We start from the raw sequence: 21,487 nt of genomic DNA, 5'->3' as shown, positions 1-21,487 counted from the left end.
GGGACATTTTAATTGCTAATAATATAGAGGCATTAGGGAGGGTAAATATAGTTTTGCTCCACTTATAACTGTATTTGAATGAAATGCTAGAGGAACACTGACATTTTTAATTGCTTGGTTTTTGCCTTTTGATGTTTTGTTGATTTGTTTGTTTTCTTTGTCTACTTCCTAGAAAACTGCTAAAGTTGGTATTTGTTCTAGGATGGGGAGACCAGGCTTCTCCCAGTTGGGACAATCTGAAATGTGTGTTCCTTGTGAATAATCAAGCCTAACATTGTGCTGAATAGTCAGTGAGTCTTTGATGGTGCTTTGCTCAATCTGTTTCTTATCAAAAACTGAAATTGTTGGGCTTCCCTGGTGGCACAGTGGTTGAGAGTCCGCCTGCTGATGCAGGGCACACAGGTTCGTGCCCCGGTCTGGGAAGATCCCACATGCCATGGAGCAGCTGGGCCTGTGAGCCATGGCCGCTGAGCCTGTGCGTCCGGAGACTGTGCTCCGCAACAGGAGAGGCCACAGCAGTGAAAGGCCCACGTACCACACACAAAAAACAAAAAAACAAAAAAAAAACAAAAAAACTGAAATTGTTTCAATCCATGGAATGAAATGTTAATTTAAATTGTTTCCCAGGAAATGAAAATAGCTTCTTCCTATATAGTTTGTAACAGTGGTTGTCCTTTGATGGATGGAATTGTAGCTACATTGTTTTCCTTCCTTTACATTTTTCCATACATATGTACACATGCACATACATATTTCTCTGTAATGAATATATATTTCCCTTTTAAAAAGAAATAGCTTTTTAATTTTTATTGGAGTAGAGTTGATTTACAATGTTGTATTAGTTTCAGCTGTACAGCAAAGTGAATCATATATATATATATATATATATATTCTTTATTAGATTATTTTTCCATATAGATTATTACAGAATATTGAGTATAGTTCCCTGTGCTATACGGTAGGTCCTTGCAGTTTCTCTATTTTATATATAGTAGTGCATATATATTAATCCCAATCTCCTAATTTATCACCTCCCTCACCACATTTCCCCTTTGGTAACTGTAAGTTTTTTTTCGAGACCTGTGAATCTGTTTCTGTTTTGTAAATAAGTTCATTTGTATCATTTTTTGTATTAGATTCCACATATAAGTGATATCATATGATATTTGTCTTTGACTTACTTCACTTAGTATGATAATCTCTAGGTCCATCCATGTTGCTGCAAATGGCATTATTTTATTCTTTTTTATGACTGAATAATATTCCATTGTATATATGTACCACATCTTCTTTATCCATTCCTCTGTTGATGAATATTTAGATTGTTTCCAAGGAAATAACTTTTTTTAAAAAGCAAAAGAATGAGAAATAATCTCATTATACAGAATTATATGATAAAATGGCTTTCATTAAAACAGTATTCTATCTAGGTATGTTGTGAATATTCTTGGCAACTTTTGTTGAAATAAAAGTTTATTCATGTATTTAAGAAATACTTATTTAGCTTCTACCAAGTGCCAGGTACTGGTTCTAAGTGCTGGGATATAAGCAATGAACAAAGGGAAGTTCCTGATATCATGGAGCTCGTGTTGTCATGGATGATAGACAATAAATTATGTAATATGTTCAGGGATGACAAATGCTATGAAAAAAAAACTAAGAAAATAGGGTGAGGAGATGGAGAGTGATATAGAAGGTGCTATTTTGTATAGGTTGGGCAGGGAGTAATGAATGTATCTGAATAGATACAGGGACATTTCAGCAGAAACCTACTTAAAGTGGGTGAGCTAAGGAAATATCTCCGAGAAGAACTTCATAGGCAGAGGATGTGTAAGTCCAGAGGCACTGAGTGGAAGCATGCTTGGCATTTTTAACATCAAGGAGGCCAAGGTGGATGGGGTAGACTTTGAGAAGGAAAGTAGCACAGAATATAAAGTCAGACAGGGTGGTAGAAGGTCAGATTATATGGAGGTCTGATGGCCATCGTGTTCTGAGTGAGATGAAAAGTTGTTGGAGGTTTTGAGCAGAGATGATGTTCTATTTCATAATTAACAGGATCATGCTGGCTACTGTGTGGACAGTAGGTGATAGCAGGAAAGAAGTGGAATCCAAGAAGCCAGTATGGAGCCAATGAGCAGTTCAGGTGAGGGATGATCTCGCTTTCTGGGTTTCTGGCTGAGTAGTTCTTGGGTACATAGAAGTCCTCAGCTTTTCTGAATGTTTTGTGTCTCAGATGTCTTCTGTGGCCTGAATGAAAGTCTCATTTGGTTACTCTCCAAAGCAACTATGAACAAAGCTGCCTACCCTGGCTTGAAATTATCTCCAACTTATTGCCTATGATGGGAAAAAACATTATAAAATTTGACAAAAAATAATTTTTCAATTTTATTTCCATCATTTTGCATATAATTCAGCCTTATCAAAGAATCATTTAGAGAGAAAGAATATTAGTATTTAAATGATTTACGTTAAAGTCTATTATACCTATTTAGGTCTAAGATTGATTTTTATTCTTATGATGTGGGAGAGAAGAGAACAAAAGGTCTTAGATTATGAATTTGGAATTGTTGAATCTTTATGAATTTGGAATTCTTGAATCTTTTCTCTGCAGGAGGTGGTGTTACTTATATGCAAGGGTCAAGTGAGTCCAGAAAACTAATGCAGAAAGAAGGACTTAGCCTCCAGGAAAATTTATATCTGATTTTGAATCTCTCATGGCAGCATTAAAAAAGAGAAATGAAAACAAAGAGTGGAAAAGGGGAGATTAGATAGCAGAGTAGATTGTTTACTTTCCTTTGCCTCCTGGATTTTCATTCTTTTCTTTTATCTCTGCAGCCTTGAGGATTTATTGGCACCCATTTCATTTGTCTTTCTCCAGGTTTAAAATTGAGGTGATGAGATGGAATATTACCTGTGTGCTTCGGAACATCCATGAGTGACATGTGATAGTTGCCTGGGAAACTAGAGATGAAATTTTATAGGCCTTTGAAATGCTTTACATTTGAGAATTAAGCTCAGCTGAAGTTTAAACAGCATACTGACAGTGAGTATTGATCTCTCACATTATCTGTTAGGATATTTGAGCTGCAGATAACAGAAAACCCCCAACTCCAAGGGGTTTAACCAACAAAGAAATGTATTATCTAATATAACTGGAAGTACAGAGGTAGAATGAGCTCCATGTGTTGTAATGAGAAGCCTAATATAATCGAGGATCCAGCTCCTTTTCTTCTTTCTCCTCTGTTGTACTCAGCTACCTCCTAGGGCTGGTTGTCCTTATGGTTTCAAGATGGCTGCCAGTGACATCCTGAGCAACATTAATTCTTATTAACTGCCAGCAGGAGAGGAAAGGGGAGCTTTCTCCCTTAAACCTAGAAAATATTCCTTTTCTTCAATCTGATTGGGAAAACTTAATTCACATGTCTACCTCTAGACTAAGGAAGGCCATGATCTAACTGGCACAAACAAATCAAAATCCTCCTTGAGGACTAGATATATTGTGAATCTCTGGATTAAAAGGGCTTCTACTAGGAAGAAAAAAGGGGGGGAATTGGGAATTAGGCATTGTATGTATCATACAATGGAGAGGCAAGAGTTAACAACAGATTCTACACTGGAAAAAACTTTCAAGGAATGGAATCTGCCCCAAATGTTGTTATTCTGTCCCTTGTCATCAACGCCGTGGACATGTATCTCCCTCACTAAGGATGAAAAGAGAAGGGGGAGGGAGTTCTGGTGAGTCCAAAGTTTCTCCTTTCTACAGTATTTTGAAGCACTTCATTAAAGAACTTAGAAATAGTTATTTTAAAACATAAGTGATTCTAAGGCCTTTGTTCAGTATCCAAAACTTAAAATCAATGAATACTTGTGATGTTATAATAGTGGTTTGTTGCTTATAATTTCCTGTATTCTGGATTTTTTATTTAAGATACCGGTAATAATTTATTTCAGCATCTTTATTAGCTGTATCTATAGATATAAATATTAGTAAGCAATTAAACAAGGCTTTTGAGACATTTTCCCTTTTATTTTGGAATCATGAACTTTTCTTGGTTAAAAATAATTTTAGCATATTAGAACCCAGCCATGCAACAGCAAATATATGACAAACTTGCTTTTTTGCAATTTATTTATAAATAATTTATTTGTGTATTAATTTTCTATTGCTGTGTAAAAATTACTGTAAACTTAGTGGCTTAAAGAAAAGCAAATTTATTATCTTACAGTTCCTTTACATCAAAAATCTGGGCACGGTGTAGCTAAGGTCCTCTGCTCAGGGTTTCACATGGTTATAATCAAGGCTGCCACCAAGTGTTGGTCACACTGTCATTCTCGTCTGAGGCTCCATGCCCTCTTTCAAGCTCATTAAGCTTGTTGGCAGAATTCAGTTCCTTGTAGTTGTAGGAATGTCCCCATTTTTAAATAATGTTGCCAGGGATCCCTCTTGGCTCCTAGAGGTCACGCACAGTTCTTTACTAGTGTTTCCTTTTTTCCAGACCAACAGGAGCATGTCTGACTTTGAGTCTCTGATTTCCTATGTCTCTAGACACAGATCTAAGGGTGCATGTGATTAGGTCAGGCCCACCTGATAATCTGTCTTAAAGTCAGTTGACTGGGGATTGTAATTTGATAGGCAAAATACCTTCACAGTAGCACCTAGAATTGACCACCTGGGAGAAGGTATGTGCACACCAGGGAGCTTCCAAACGTAAAGGCTGGGCTTCCATCTCTGAGTGGAAGATCCAAATATTGTTTGCTCAGGTCTCATGTGTTGGACACTAAATACTTCAGAAGAACTATTCTTCTCTCTCTCTCCTCTCCTTTCCCTCTAGCTAGATACAGATCATTTGAATTTCTCCCCTACAGGAAAAAATATATAAAGAATTACCTCTGTAGGTTGCAAGGGCAGGATGAGAAGGAAGATGAAGATAATGAAAAAATAGTATTATGTCTGAAGAAAGTAGGGAAAAATATAATTGAGGAGAAGATGTGAGAAGGAACAAAGACCGACCCAAAAAGCAGGCATCCATGAGAGAGAGTTGGTGTCAGGGTTCTATGGGTTTGAGATAAAGTTAGAACAAAAGAAATCACTATAGGAGAATGAAAAGATGGAAAAAACAAGGCAGAGACATTAGAGTGCAAAGTAGTAATAATGATGGCATTTGTGGCCATGGATTTACTTTGAACAAGGCACTCTGCTCCTTTTTCCTAAATAATTTCCTGTGGTGAAGGAAGGCTGATAGCAGCAAATATTTGTGTATATATCTTGATCTTGTTAACAGTATTTCTCAACACTCACTTTGTTATGGTCTGGCTGCTGCTTTGAGGAGCCGGACAAAGCAGATGATATTACACTTAATAAACACATATGAAGGCCAAAAACATAGCTACAAATGAAAGAAGTTTAAAATAACCCAAGGTGGTCTTGTAGTCTCCTTGCAACAAACTGTTTGGACAAGAATATGAGAATATATATAACCCAGTGTGTTTTTTTCTCCTTTTTCTTTTTCAAAATACTAGCAAGGATGAATATAATTTGAAAACAACTTCATAAATCCATTTTCCCCAGAGGACCATAAAGAAATATTCCATGTGAGTACCAACTGGTTCCTAGTTACTAAATCAGAAGTGATCAAATAAACTTCATGATAGAGGGTTGGCTAAGCTGAGACTTTCAGTAGTGTGTGTGTGTGTGTGTGTGTGTATGTAAAATCCAGTACAGATGTACTGCAAATATCTATCCTTTAAGCATGCCATATGCATCTGTTTTAAAATAAATCGTGAACTATTGCAGAATTAGTTTCATTTTAAGAAGAAGGATCATATATCACAAATGCAGGAGATTTTGTTTTCACTTCTGATTTTTTGATGCTCCTGAATCTTCAGGTTCTTAGCTCCATAAAAGAAGGGCCTAGGCAGAGGTTGAGAGTTCCTATGACACCATCAATTAGTAGCAAACAAGTGAGCACGTATGCCAGGCTGCTCCTAATGTCCTCTATGAAGATTCACTTTTCTCTTTGACTGGACATTGTTGCCATGGGGTTATGCAGTTGACTCATTTTCATTTTGTTGGGGGAATTGTGAGAGTGCTATAAAGAAGGGAGATGAATTGGAAGAAACAGCTCTCTCTTTCCTTCTCTGCCAACAAGATTTAGAGCATAGCAGAGGGATGATTCAGAATCCAACATACTTGTGACTCTGATACCCATTCTAATTAGATGGCTACTTGTTTGGGCTTTGTAAGACATCTCCCACAAGAATGAAGAGGAGTTTTTCTGAGAATAGAGGCAGAGATATATTTGCAGGATTGTTAATGACAGCTGCCAAAGACAGCAATGATGCCAAGATTATTAGCCTAAAAGGAAGACACAATTTAGGCTAATTTTTTTGAATTAATTTACTAACTAAATCACCAACATTGACCTCAGGTATGTGCACCTACTTTTCCCCCTGGCTTCTAGATCTGACTCCTTGTGTATCAGTTACCGTTCATGGATTACCAGGCATCATTTTTCTCATCAAGTCCTCAGATAAAAGAAATGCCAGTGTTCCATTCCCCATATTTTTCAGGTTTAAGTGTTTGTTACTAAAGTACCAGAAAGCAATGACACTTTGTGGCTTTGGGGATACATATGGCTTTTCAAAATGCAGTTCATGAAAGCTTCCAGTTTCTGAAGTAGTGATATTTTTCATCACAGGGGATCAGTAGTCCTATGATTCTTTGGTTCAGGAAAGCTTGCCATATCATTTTGCAAATTATGACTACAACATACTGAAGGCAATCTTGTCAAGAGGATGTGTTCTTTCTGTTACTTGAACTTTATTTTGGTTGGGTCTCAGCTCTAATGAAGACTGGCCTGGGTGATTCTGGTTTGAAAAGGTCACAGTTATACCAAAGTCTATATAAGTATTTTCATCTTATTTTGTCTCTACCACACAGCTGCTATTGAATTTTCCTGGGAGAATATACTAGGAGGGCCAAGATCCTTGTACCAGATTATTGATAGCAGTTCTTAATATATATAGCTCTTGGGGAAAGAAAGTGATTTAATTCATAGTAGTATTCACTAATGCATAGGTAGAATCAAAATTAGCTGCTTATAATTTGTTAAGAAATCAGAATTTCACTTGGGAGTAAAAATTACTTCAAATGTAAAATAATAATGCTATCATTATGCATCCTTTTTTGAAAATTTGTGAACATTAATGACTTGATGATGTTTCTGGAGAAACTTCTTATGAGTGACATTTTTGTTTGTTGCTTTATCTTCATTTGACAGACCAAGTTGCTAAGTCCATATTAATGGGTTAAACTGATTTTTTTAATTACATTTGGAATGCAAGAGTAAATTAAGAATTTATTAAATTAATTGGGTTATTTTATTCAAATGCTTCCAGGGTGATTATCTTGATACCTAAGTAATCAGACTCAATCTAAATAAATTAATTCAATAGACTATTAGCCTAGTTTATGCCTTAATGGAATCATTTCATTAATACTGTCAGGAATGAGGAGAAAAGTTTCCAGGCATTTTAAAGAGCACCAGCAGCATAAATGTGGTCAATACATTATAGCTGGCAGTGGAATTTACCAAGTTAAGGAAACTAGGTTACTGATTAGGAAAGGCCTGATGATATTACTCCTCCATTTTACTGAGAAATTTAAGCCTCCCCACAAGGCTCCCCATACTCATCATCCATCTTTTTCATCTCTAAAACCACTCTATAGCTTCTCCCTCTTTTCCATTTTACAATCTCTGAGAAAGAAATAATCTTTTTTAACCAAGGCTGATCCTTCTGCTTGTGCTCTAATCCTACTCATTGTTCTGTCTTCTCTAGGGCTTTGATTTATCAAATATGTCCTTTAGAATTATTTATCTATCTACATATATTTCTTTAATTTTTCATTTCCAACTACTTTCTTTCCCTCTGCCTAAAGATATACTTGGGATAAGCAACAAACAACCCCCTGAGAAAAATAAACAAAAATACAAACACACTTCTCTGATTATTGCTGCCCCCAAACTTCTTAACTGTTTTATCACTTTCTTTCCATTTTCTTTTAGCAATCTTAGAAAATGAATTTACCCTTGGTGCCTTATCTTCCATAAAGTTGACTTATTTTGTTCTATTCTGATTTCCAAGGTTGAAGTTTTTCTTGAAATATTTTTCTGGCCAGTGTTCATCATATGCCTCCTAAATTTCTTTTTTTTTTCCCTCATTTTTTATTTTTTAAGAAAGATTTAGGATTTTGTAAGAAATTACTGTTACATTTAAAAAAAATCTGTCAAGTACTGAAGTAATGGAATAAATAAATAAGATTTTTAAAGTTCAGTGTTTATAGACATATGTATAAAATAATGACTGAGTTAGAAGACATTAAATAATGTTGATACACACCAGGAAGGGATTAGGCAAGGAAAGGCACATCATTTCATCACAAGAAATAAAGACCATAGTTGGAAGTTAATGACCAGCCAAAGCTTTAGGTCTTGTGGTAGTTTTCATAGCTCCAGGGGGTCATTATGGTGGAACCTTCTTTATGGTACTTAGCTGAAATAAATAGATGGCAGTTGGAGAATTTTACTCTGGGACCCCAATGTAGTGTTAAAAAGAAAGCACTGTTTTAATAAGCCTGGTGTATGAGGAGGGAAGGAACAAAAGTCCAAAATGGTTTGGTGATACTGAAAATCCTATTGACATATTAAGGAGAGTTAAAAAAAAAAAAAGTAAAATAAGGTTAATCCTCTTGTCTAGCTGAACTGGAATTCTTGCAGTTACAAAGTTAAAATTCCATGTAAACACTTCCTTTCTTGTAAACAGACACAGTATAGGTAAACAACTGTGATATTTCATCTGAAGCATATAGCTTCAGATGAAGCTATATGCCAATATTTAGGGAAAAAGATCTTAGGTAATTTCCTTAGTTTTAGATAGCCTAAGTCCTTGAAAATACCACTAATACCTCTGGCTGACGGGCTATCTATAACAGCAAAGTGAATAGAAGTTTTGACGATGATAAGAGGTTTCCCAAAGAAACTAGAGTTTCCAGTTAAACACGTACAGTTACTGTACTGAGAAGTCCAACAGACGTCAGCAGAACTTGCTTTGGGTCAACCCCTTACTACCAATTTTCTTTGACAAATTTGTGCCAAGAGTCTACCCATTTTTTTCTGTCTGGACTCTGAACCTATATTAGTTTGTCTGAAAAATGGACTCACTCAGGTTCCATATAAATTTTAGCAGTATTAAGAAACCATCTGTGTGAATAAATAAAATGAATTTTCAGGATGAAATGGTACACACACACACACACACACACACACACACACACCCCACACAAAGTTAAAAACAATTGGGGGGGGAGATAAGGGAAAATATTAATGTAAAAAAAATCATAAAAGTGACAATTGTAAAGCAAGCAGATTCCCACTCATGCCACATGATATGCCTTCATTAAGGTGTACTCTTTCTGGTTGGTATGAGGGGCCCAGACGAAGAGAGCAGAAGCCATGAACTGTAAGGGAGCTGAAACGCAAGCCAGGCAAAAGGACCATCCGAATTCGCCAGACACATTCTCAGGCAGCTCTAATTTCTGGTGGAGTAGTTCAGTTCCAGGGACGTAGAAACTCACTGAGCCCAGGGTACACAGACCCACAAGGAGATGGAGAATGCCTGTGGCAATGGTGGGGGTACAAGCTTCGGCAGATACAAGCACAAAGTCCAGTCAAAGCCTCAGAGCACATCAAACCTAGACTAACAAAAGGTGAAAGGAACTGGCAACGCCAAAGATAGGTCTGAAGAAATCAATCCCACCGTTCTAGTTTCCAGGATCAACAAATTTCTCCATGAACTGCTCATTTAGCATGAAACTCATTCATTTTGTGACCATATCAAATGACTCTGTCCTTTCAGGTGGGCTGTACTTGTATGTGTTTTGGGGTATAGTGATACACCGTCTCCACAATCCCACTGTGCCATTATATTGGAAAAGTGCATCATTATAAGTCTTTTCATCTGCCTCATCACTAGCAAAGTCATTTCAGATGCTTTTGTTCAATCACTGGAATTTTCTTGAACTGGACTTCGATACTCATACCAGAAGTCTGTGCCAATTGCGGCTGCCATGTAGATGGTAGAAGTGAGGCTAAGCACACAAGCAATTACAAATGCTGTAGCAAAACGGTTATCCATTCTGGCATTCAGACTGCTGGCCCATCCTCCTGCTTCACCAGCTTCACCCTCAAGCTCAAACCGCAGCACCCTGCTCTCCCCGTGCCCCCTCTGGCACACTTCCCTGCAGAGCCCGCCCCCTGCACTCCAGCACCTCTGCCTTGGCCCTCATCCCGGCCCGGCCTGGCCCAGGACTGCCTCCTAAATTTCTTTATTTTATTCTATTCTATTCTATTCTATTTTTTTAAAACATCTTCATTGATGTAAAATTGTTTTACAATGTTGTGTTAGTTTCTGCTGTATAACAAAGAAACTCAGTTATACATATACATATGTTCCCATATCTCTTCCCTCTTGCATCTCCCTCCCACTCTCCCTATCCCACCCCTCTAGGTGGTCACAAAGCACCGAGCTGATCTCCCTGTGCTATGCAGCTGCTTCCCACTAGCTATCTATTTTACATTTGGTAGTGTATATATGTCCATGCCACTCTCTCACTTCATCCCAGCTTACCCTTCCCCCTCCCCATGCCCTCAAGTCCATTCTCTACGTTTGTGTCCTTATTCCTGTCCTGCCCCTAGGTTCATCAGAACCTTTTTTTTTTTTTTCAGATTCCATATATATGTGTTAGCATATAGTATTTAAAGGCTGGAGGGTGTGGAGAAAAGGGAACCCTCTTGCACTGTTGGTGGGAATGTAATTGACCCAGCCACTATGGAGAACAGTATGGAGGTTCCTTAAAAAACTACAAATAGAACTACCATATGATCCAGCAATCCCACTACTGGGCATATACCCTGAGAAAACCATAATTCAAAAAGAGACATGTACCACAATGTTCATTGCAGCACTATTTACTATTCCAGGACATGGAAGCAACCTAAATGTCCATCAACAGATGAATGGATAAAGAAGATATGGCACATATATACAATGGAACATTACTCAGCCATAAAAAGAAACAAAATTGACCTCCTAAATTTCTGAATTCACTATTTCTTCCCTCTTACTTTCCTTTTCCACTCACTTTTACTAACTTTCAAAGCCCTGGCTTTACCTGCTAGCCAAATTCAGGAATTAAATGAAAGTCCTGACTTTGTTTCGCTTCACTATTCTCTACATTTATTTTCTTGGTGACCATATGTGTTTTCTTAATCACAAGATCATTTCTATTCTATTGAGTCCCAAGTCTATTTACTGATGATCTAACTTATTCCTAGGATGCTAACCTTCATTTTTATTTTTATTTATTTCTTTTTTTTTTTTTCTTTTTTTTTTTTTTTTTTTGCGGTATGCGGGCCTCTCACTCTTGTGGCCTCTCCCGTTGCGGAGCACAGGCTCCGGATGCGCAGGCCCAGCGGCCATGGCTCACGGGCCCAGCCGCTCCGCGGCATATGGGATCCTCCCAGACCGGGGCACGAACCCGTATCCCCTGCATCGGCAGGCGGACTCTCAACCACTGCGCCACCAGGGAGGCCCTAACCTTCATTTTTAGATAGGAATAACTGGCTAACACCACAATTTCAAAAATCTAAAATTTAAATCAATTGACAATATCTAAACTTAAACTTTTTAATTAATTAATTTATTTATTTATTTATTTATTTTTGCGTTATGCGGGCCTCTCACTGCTGTGGCCTCTCCCGTTGCGGAGCACAGGCTCTGGACGCGCAGGCTCAGCGGCCATGGCTCACGGGCCTAGCTGCTCCGCGGCATGTGGGATCTTCCCAGATCAGGCACAAACCTGTGTCCGGGCAGGCGGACTCTCAACCACTGCGCCACCAGGGAAGCCCAAACTTTTTAATTTTTTTAAACCTTTTTTTTTTTTTTTTTACCCCCAATCAACATTCCCAAGATACAAACTTGAAATCTTGGTGACAAAGTTTGCTTCTTCTTTCCTCTAACGTTACACATCTACTTAGATATCCTGTCCATAGATGAATTCTCCTAAGTGTTTCATTTATATTGTCCTTTCTTTCCATGATTATAGCCAACATTTGAGTTCAGGATTTTGTTACCTCCTTATATATTGCCTTATTTAATATGACAGTTTTCCAATAGGGTACCCTCATTCAATGTCTTGTTTACAAGATTGGTATACACTAATAGCCTCTCCTTCCCACTGCTTTATCTCTAAATCCCATGAGATGATGGTGCCTTTCCCTACTGTTCTTCTGACACTTCTCTCTCAATAAATGCTTTTTCATTCCTATAGTACAGTTTGAAAATATCACATTTTTGCCAAGAAGACTTTATACATTTTTGATTTGTAACCCAATTGAAGAAAAATTCTTACCCTTACATTTATTTGCCATAATCATCAAAGCCACCAACATCATATCTGAAACCAAAACAACTTCTAAACTATAATTTTTTTCTACTTTATAGATACCTGCTCATTTAATTGTCAACAAATCTATGAAATAAATATTTATATTTCCCCTTGTTAAATGGTGGAGCTGTAACTCAGAAAGTTAGCTACTCAAGACACAAAAATGTATCCTTCAGGGTAGGGAGCGTAACAGACCATGGCTCCAGCTGCTGGGCTCTGAAATCCATCACCACTGTGCATCAAAGTCACAGTTCCTAAGGGCTACTCCTAGTCAGTGACTGGGAGATACAGGACTCTTCTGACAAACAACTTTGGCTCAAAGACTCCCTACCAATTTTGTCGAAATTTCCTGAGCTACACTGCAGTCCTTCCTTCCTTCTCTTTCTCTTTAACAGGTGGCAGACCTAAATCATAGTCTGACAACTTTCTTGATCTTCTCTGGCTATCTCCCATTTTCCCTCATAGGCATTTACTTCAATCAGCTCTTGTATGGCTAAATCTGTCTTGGTATGTGCTTCTCAGAAGACCCAGACTAACACAGTCACACTACTACTTAGAAGCTGAGCTAAAATTTGTACTCTAGATATCTAGTTCCAAACCCAGTATACTTAGCCACTAATATATGGTCTCCATCCACATTTACAGATTTTTTACCCATCTTTAGTCCACCACTCTCCATCCAAACCAGGCTACTATCCATTTCCATTTCATTGCTTTCCATTTTGAATGCCTTCCAACCTCCCTCTCAACATATAAGTTACTTTTCAAGGTCTATTTCAAACATTACCTATCCTTTGAAGCTTTTTTAAAAAATCATTTGCCCTAAATTGAATTCTCTTTTCACTGTATCATCACTACCTGTGCTTCTTTTATTAGTTTAGGGAATATTTTAACATTTTGTGTAAAATAGTTCCAAAATATGTGTTAGCTACATTCTCATTTCTACAGTTGATTTCCTATGTGACTTTAATTATGGATCTGTGAGACATGGTGCCTTGTATGCTTCACTTTCTTCAACCTTACAGTAAGCAGATATAAATAGAAACAATTTCCAAGCTACAAAAATAATCTTCGTAGTGCTGAGATCTCATGAGACTTTAAAATATCTACTATAGCATTTGTTTTAAAATAATGGCTTTTATTCATTAGGATTTCTATAGCAACAATGAAATAACTTGCATGATATTACCAGTCAATTATAAGATTCCTAAGAGTAGCTATTTTTTTTTTACATTGATGATCTCTCTCTCGCTCTCTTTCTTTCTAGAAGAAGAAATACCATATGCATCCATTTTTCTTTTCCTATATTCAGTTGACAGGAATATGAAGAACACAATATTTCCTTCAAACATAGTTACAAAGATAAGTTGATTCTTTGAAAAGTAATTTAGATCTAGACACTAAGCATCTATAGCTGTTAACATCACAAAAATAAAGATGACTAGATGTTGTCCCTCTTGATAGAACATACAGCTATGGAATAATCTTTTCAAAAAATAAAATGTAGGAGAAACTTAATTTAGAAGACATCTTTAGATCCAAATGCAAATTTAATGATATGACTAATGAACATGTCAAGTGACGCTACAGGGATGCAATCAGCACCTATGTTCCTTTTTCCAACATTTAAATTGCAAGTGAGAAAAATAAAATTGAAGGGGATCCTTATAGATTAAAGAAGATTTAAACAACATATCAACCATTTGCAATGTGTGGTCCTTAGTTTGATCCTGATTCAAACAAGTGTTAATAAAAATAACTTATATGAGACAATTGGAACTTTGAACATTTAAGCAGATATTCAAGGATGTTAAGGAGCTATTGTAAGTATTTAGGTAATAATGGTTTTTAGGTTTTTATTTTTTTAAAGAGACATTCTTTAGAGATACATACTAATATATTTATTGTTGATGGACTATGGATACATAAGGCTTTATTGTGGATTCTGTCTATTTTCTATGTTTGAATATCTATAATAAACAGCCTAGTACAATTAATATAAGATAAAGATAGTGGCTGATTGGATAAGCAACAAAGGCTAACTACCCTTTTTGCTGACTCTCTCATACTCAATTTTTGATCCTCTGTATTAGTCTGCAATACAGATTGGTCTGTGTTAGTTCCTACCACAGTGATGAGGCCTCAGAGAATAGTTGTAAGCATTAAATCACAAGTTACTGCTTGATCAGACATAAAGTAATGTTATTAAGTGAAAATGGGGATTAGAACAGCCATGAGGTTCAGAATACACCTGTATTTTGTCAAAACATTTTATTCCCAGATGGAATAGTGAAATTACTGTCAGAAAGATTTTTTTTAACGAACAAAGAGTCAAGATAAATATACTAGATGATTTTACGAAATAGTATTATCAAGACTGATATATGCCCACCTTTACCAGAGGGATAAAACTGCTAAACAGACCAGGATACCTGTGATAACAGCCAAAACAGCCCATTTCTATTAAATAAGGCCAGGATTATACTGAGCAATTTTTGCTGTTTGTCTCCTGTATCTCAGACTCGAGGCAGACCATTTTTGTTATGATATTGTCAAGTGTTTGGATGCACAGGGCATAGCTTGTTTATCATTGCATCTCTCCACCAGCACAATTTTGTAACATATAATTGGCACTTAATAAATATTTATTAAGTAAATAAATAGATAAATAAATTCATGTGACTTTTACCTTATATTACATTCATTACATTTTATATTAGCATCCTTTTGAGGGATTCAGGGTTCTAAATAGTGAGCCATTAATTCAATGCAATAGTTTCATCAGTTTTATATTGATAATCATTAGCTTCGGTGTCAAGGGTACATTTTCTAAGTAGATCTGCGTACTCCAAGGCTGTAGCCTATCAGGAGTGTATAGCATCACATAGTGTAGAAAATAGAGTGTGGGTTTAAATCCCAGCTCAAGATAATCTTTACCACACTGACCTATTTGCTCATTCCCAATGGTGACAGCTTTTTGTCTTCCATGTCTTTGTCTATACTGTTCCCTCTGCCCTGAATGCTCTTTTTCCTTGTTTGGCTAACTGTTACTTTTCCTTGAAGACTCAACTCAGACCATGCCTCCTGGCCTGGATGAGATAATGCCTTTTTTCTGTACTAAGAGACACATCAGGTTTGCCACCATAGAGCTTATAGCCCTGCAACATAATCATCTATTTATTTGTTTCTCCCCCAGCCCTGGTTGCTACTCAACTCCATCTCATGCCAGAACACACACACACACACACACACACACACACTCACTAAAAAAATATCTAAGGGTAAGGGCTATGTCTACCTCTTTGTATCTTCAGTGCCTAGAATAATGGATGACACTCAACTGATGCTCAATATATCTTCACAGTTGTTGACATGACTTAAAATTAAATAATTGTATGAAGTTGTCGTTAAACTTTTGTCTCCCATTTAAGTGGAAAATTTTTCTTTGTCCTGAGATAAAACAAACACATACCTCAAAGTGATATGACTTCTATTGGTAATAAAAGGAGAGTCACCTTCACAACCAATTTGACATCACAATTACCTGGTATGATTTAGGGAGCATCAAAAGGACCTAGCCTTCCTACTCGTAAATAATATTATGGCTGTGACACAATGCCTGAAATAACCATAATTATTCACTCTTATAGTTTAAGTAATAAGTGCTGCTGTTACAGTAAAAAGTTAACTCACAGAGGAAACTTGTTTGATAGTTCTCCGGGCAGTATGGCATTTAAGTAATGAACATAAGTCAGATAAATTTGAAAAGAGGAAATGAATTCCAAATACATAGAGAATGGTTCTATGGTAACCCAAGAGCATCATGAGGACACAACTCTAATAAGTTGTTCCTGGATTATAGTAGGTACTAAATATAAACTCACCAATTTCCCCTAGTACCAGTTCTGAATAGAACCTTCTTAGCGATGCTACTGACTGGAGATGGACAGTAGGTCACTCAAGAATTTCCTAAAATTCCATCAATCAAATACAACTTTACTAATTTTGTCATATCTGATAAAGCAATATGGACACTTCTTTGGCACTAAGAGAGTGATACACTGAAGTGCAGAGTAACTTCAAGAAGCCTCGGGTAGGAGAAGGGAATGAACCAATGTACTCTAGCAATTTAAAAAGTTGGTTTTTAAAATATGAAATAATCAGTTTTGTTATTTGTATGAGCTTGCATCTAATATCATCACTGTTACAAAAAAAAGCATATTCAAGAGCATAATCTCAAATTAGAGTTGGACAAATGGGAGCTACTATTCTAAAGCTTAAAGCTCTCTTAAATCATAATATTTTAATAATATCAGAGCCTCCAAATTTTAAATCTCCATGGTTTGTTGAGTCTGGTCTATTGAGCTCAGTTTTGGCCCAGTTCCCACACATCACAGCTTCCTTTAGCATTTCAATTTTGCAACATGTGGTTCATGCTTCTTTTCACCTCTGCATAAAATGAGCTAGCCTATCATTTTAACTATTTATCCCTCAGGGTATTTTTGTCACTCAGCAAATATTATTTAAAGCTAAAGGTGATAGTTTTCAAACATCTATCTGTAGAATATAACATACATTGGTCATTTGGATAAATGTCAATGCTGATTTTTTAATATTCTTTTTGAGTTTCTCTTAAAGTGAAAAGGAAAATTGAGTTCAGCCATCTTTCCGTATTCAACTCTTGTTCTTTCTCACCTTTCTCATGCCTCTTGTAATAATCTGTCCTGTTTTGTCTTTTAAGAAAAACTCTTCTATCTTTTTCCCTCACCTTGTACTTTCCTGGTGTCTTGTGTTTACATATTTTCTAAACTGAATCCATCACTACCGCAGAAAGTAAATTCTTTTTAAAATACTAGAATTTTGCAAGGAATTTTTTTTACATTTTTTTATGAAAACATCATGATATTTGTGGGACAAATTTAATACAGTAAATTGGGTAGAGCAAGTCTACTGAATAAGAACAAATAAAACATTAGGCTACTTCAGCTTGGAAGCACAGAGTTTAAACAGTGACCTGTATTCATTTCATAAATATTGATTGAGTACCTTTTATATTTCAGATTCCATATAGATTTTGATATAGAACAGTGAACAAAAGAAATACAATTCCTGCTCTCATGGAGCTTGTATTCAAGTATCAGTAAAAAGTATGATGATATTTCTGGTCATAGGTTTAGAGGGTGTGAAATGTATATAATTGGGAATAGGGGTATTTGAGAAGAAAACAATACAAAATTAGAAATACAAAGTTGGATATATAAATATTTATTTAAAACTAGAAAAAATTCACAAAATTAAAAAAATTTAAAGCTGATACATGCCACAGGCATTATAAAATTCAGGAAAATAATAACACTTCTAATAAACTGACATACAACTATGACACTTTTTTTCCCTAAAATTTTGGCTGTATACTTTTTATAGCCTCTTCATACATTAATGATTTTATACCATTTTCTGTAGAGAGTATAGAAAAAAACTCAGGCTATTGTCTACAATGATAGAAATGTTTGTTTTATTATTTATAGTTTAGAAAAGTTTCAGTTTTATAACTCACTGAGAAATGTAATGCTAAGGTGCAATTTATTACAAAAGGATGAAAAATACATGATTCTTTACGCACTGACATACCCCATGATACAACTACAGGTTTGTTCTCTAAAAATCTAGGAATTCTAATCACTTCTATATAATCAAATGAAAAGAGCTATTTATTGTGCATTTATAGTAATAGATATTGTATTATTGGGTATATGTGCAGTCATAAAAAGAATTTTTTCACTGAATAAGCATGAGGGAGAACTGAGTCTTCTACTTAAATGTTTACATATCTGATGATTGGGAGAAGTTCTCACATACCACATCCCAAACCTGTTTCTCTTCCATAGTCCACATATTTCTAGCGCTTGGTACTGTAGGACTCATTCATCTCACAGCCTGACTCCTAACCATGCACCACGCATAACCACTGCATAACCATGCATAACTCATGTGCTTTAGCACCATGGGAGGCTAACACTAACTCAACCCTTCATGGAAGGGAATGTGAACCACATACATAAATCTCATTAAGCCCAAACTAAATGTGTCTCCAGTGAAATTTCCACTTAGTTGAATTTACCCTTAATTGGATTCTGGGACATGAGGGAAAGTGTGCTCAAAGGAAAGTCAGAGTGGAAAGAGGCAGTTGTCTTATACAATTGTGGCTAGAATCTACTTCTGCATATTTTACAAAAGCATTGCTAGAGCTGAGCTTTGGAAGAAGCTTGAGCAAGTGAGAGGCTCTGGAGTTTCAGCTACATTAGATTTACTGTAAATCTGTTTCTGTGGTCACGAATGAATTGAACAAAGCTGTTTTATTTCTCTAGAGCTGACATTTCCAGAGATACAGCATTAATCTTACCTATCCAAGGTAAACTCAGTCATATCAAGTTTAACACATTCAGTTAACTTAGCATTTTCCTGGGTGGAGCTCTCTGGAAGTGATTATATATGACTTTTGCATTAGAGGAATATGGATCCAGAATTGTCCTCTATCCACACTAGCCTCCACTGATGGTACCATCCCGCTTGGTTCCCGTTGTCATATATTTGCACCCATTGTTGCTACATGTGGTGTCCAAGTTTTTTCTACATCCACTCTCTGAATCTGCTCTGAACCTGGTGGTGCTCTTTCAGCCACTTTCAAGGTTCTCTCAAATGTTATAGATACAATTCATGTGTTTCCCTTCCCCACAATGGGTGGTGCTGACAATAACATGCTGCCTGTGACCCCACTCACCATCCCCATCTCTCAGCACTTGCAATTCCACTACTTTATCAACTCAGTTAAAGAGGAATATGTCTAAGAAGCTAGTAGTCTTTCCAGTCTTTGCTCTGAGATGCTTTCTGTACTCTGGGATTCCCTTTAACCTCTTAGAGTTTCTAATACATTTGCTCCTCTAAGTCTTGGCCTGGAAATTTGGACACTGGGTCCCCATCTCAGCTTAGTTTTACTATTCAAATCAACCTTCTTTCATAGGCAAGTCAAACTTTTATCTCCTTCTAGGATAGATCTAATTCTTAGGATGCATCCTACATTCTTTCCAATTCTGTCTATGTCTAATAGTCAAGATTTAAGAAATTAAAAATCAAATTTTTTCCGTGAAGCGTCTCCTTTTGCAGTTGAAAGTCCTGATTTCAGAATATGTTTCTCTGCCATTAATTAAAAAGTATCTGTGGGAGAGTTCAATGGATTTTTTACTGGACATTATATACTTTTCCTATTAGGCAACGAATGACACTGGAGTAATCAGTGGGGTGTCTTAGAACCATAAAACAGTGTGGCCATAAAAATGTCTCTGTTTACAATTTCCAAGCCTTATCCTGCTATGACTAAAAGTGATGAAAATGAGCAATTTTAACAAATGCTAATATACTAAATATTGTACAAGAAGATACCTTTAAAAATATTGCAACAAGAAAAGAACATGGAGATACATTTAAAATGTATAACATGAAATACTACTTCAACTAGATAATAACACTGAAAAGACTTGTTTTTATCAAAATTAAAATAGCTTTGTTCTGATTGTAAAATCACTTCATATTTATTTTTTAAATATCATATAATACTTTATAAAATTGCCCATAATTCCACTACTGAAAGATAATGCTAATATTTAATGCTCTTATTCAAAACTTGAAGAATTTCTTATTCCAAGAGCTAGGATAGGCAGAAAATGAAAATAAATGTACAAGTTCTTACAGCCATTTACAGATGAAAGTAATGGGTCTATAAATGGAAAATGGAATATGTTTTACCATAAGTAATAACTATTATGACTTTCCTTCAGCTTATATTGACAATGTAGTCTTGGGCTGACCCACAGTCAGCATAAAATGTTTAATCAACAAAGCTCTGAGGAATATGGTGAAAGAGATTATTTGAAGGTATCAGAGAGATGTTTGTTCACAAAAAGAGGGGGGATTCTTTTTATAACTTGAGCTGGAAATTGCCCCAAACTCCAGGGTAGTTTTTATAACTCTTCCACTGTCTCAGGCAAAGATAAAATGAAGAGAGGAAACATGGGGGCAGTACAATGAGATAGGAAAGAAAAAAATCCTGGGAAATCTGGCAGCTGTCTTGGGCCACTTTGGAAAATATATTTTGGAGGACAAACATTTTCATGCTTCAGTGTTACACAGATCTCTAGAGAAGTAGCAAGTTAGGAAAGGCAGTATATTGAACTTCAGCAAGAAAGTTGATGACAACTCTGAACTCAAAGTCTGGTTTTTGAACAGTTGTAAAAAACAATATTGAAAAAATCTCTCACATATTCATATAAAAGCCCAGAAACTCAAATATGCCTGCTCCAAAATAGTCTGGAATGACATGTGGAATAACAAACCAAGTCTTGTCGTGATGATGGTGAGACGGTCTCATCAAGGCAGGACAGCAATAATCCTTTTAGCTTCAGCTGGTTTGGGGTGTTAAGAAGTTCCTTATGTAAAATTAGGGCTTCCCTGATGGCGCAGTGGTTGAGGGTCCGCCTGCTGATGCAGGGGACATGGGCTCGTGCCCCGGTCCGGGAGGATCCCACGTGCCACGGAGCGGCTGGGCCCATGAGCCATGGCCGCTGAGCCTGCGCATCCAGAACCTGTGCTCTGCAGCGGGAGAGGCCACAGCAGTGAGAGGCCCACGTACCTCAAAAAAAAAAAAAAAAATTAGTGTTGGGTCAGGATTTTACTCTTAGACCTAATCCTAACTTTCTGGTTGATTTTAGGCAAATCTCTTATCTGCATCTCATTTTATTTCTCTGTAAAATGATGTTAGACATGGCAGTTCTAAAATTTGATGTACATAATAATAGAAACTAAAATGTATTAAATGCTTACTCTGTGAGCAGAGCATGCTTTTAGCATCCATTTCATACTTGCAACTTTATGAGACAGACTATGTTATTATTCCCATTTTAGATGTAGCAAAATTTATTATTGAAA

At 36.5% G+C, this 21,487-nt stretch overlaps 1 long non-coding RNA gene and 1 pseudogene across 2 annotated transcripts in view; one reads left to right on the top strand and one right to left on the bottom strand.

Annotated features, from left to right (window-relative positions):
* Positions 1–21,487, top strand: part of LOC308618018 — a 96,754-nt gene that overhangs the window by 60,054 nt on the left and 15,213 nt on the right. Inside the window, exons 2-4 of the long non-coding RNA XR_014015950.1 lie at positions 2,056–2,143; positions 2,879–3,043; positions 5,521–5,592. This is a non-coding gene — a long non-coding RNA (uncharacterized lncRNA). The remainder of the gene's footprint in view (positions 1–2,055; positions 2,144–2,878; positions 3,044–5,520; positions 5,593–21,487) is intronic.
* LOC308618070 (claudin domain-containing protein 1-like) lies at positions 9,434–10,320 on the bottom strand (annotated as a pseudogene). Its single transcript has one exon. The product of its transcript is annotated as a claudin domain-containing protein 1-like (transcript).

The sequence above is a fragment of the Mesoplodon bidens genome (genome assembly GCF_964165515.1).
Source record: "Mesoplodon bidens genome assembly, chromosome: 5".
Classification (NCBI taxonomy): domain Eukaryota; kingdom Metazoa; phylum Chordata; class Mammalia; order Artiodactyla; family Ziphiidae; genus Mesoplodon; species Mesoplodon bidens.
The sequence above is the reverse complement of the archived record's forward strand: the minus strand, read 5'-3'. Positions and strand labels throughout refer to the sequence as shown.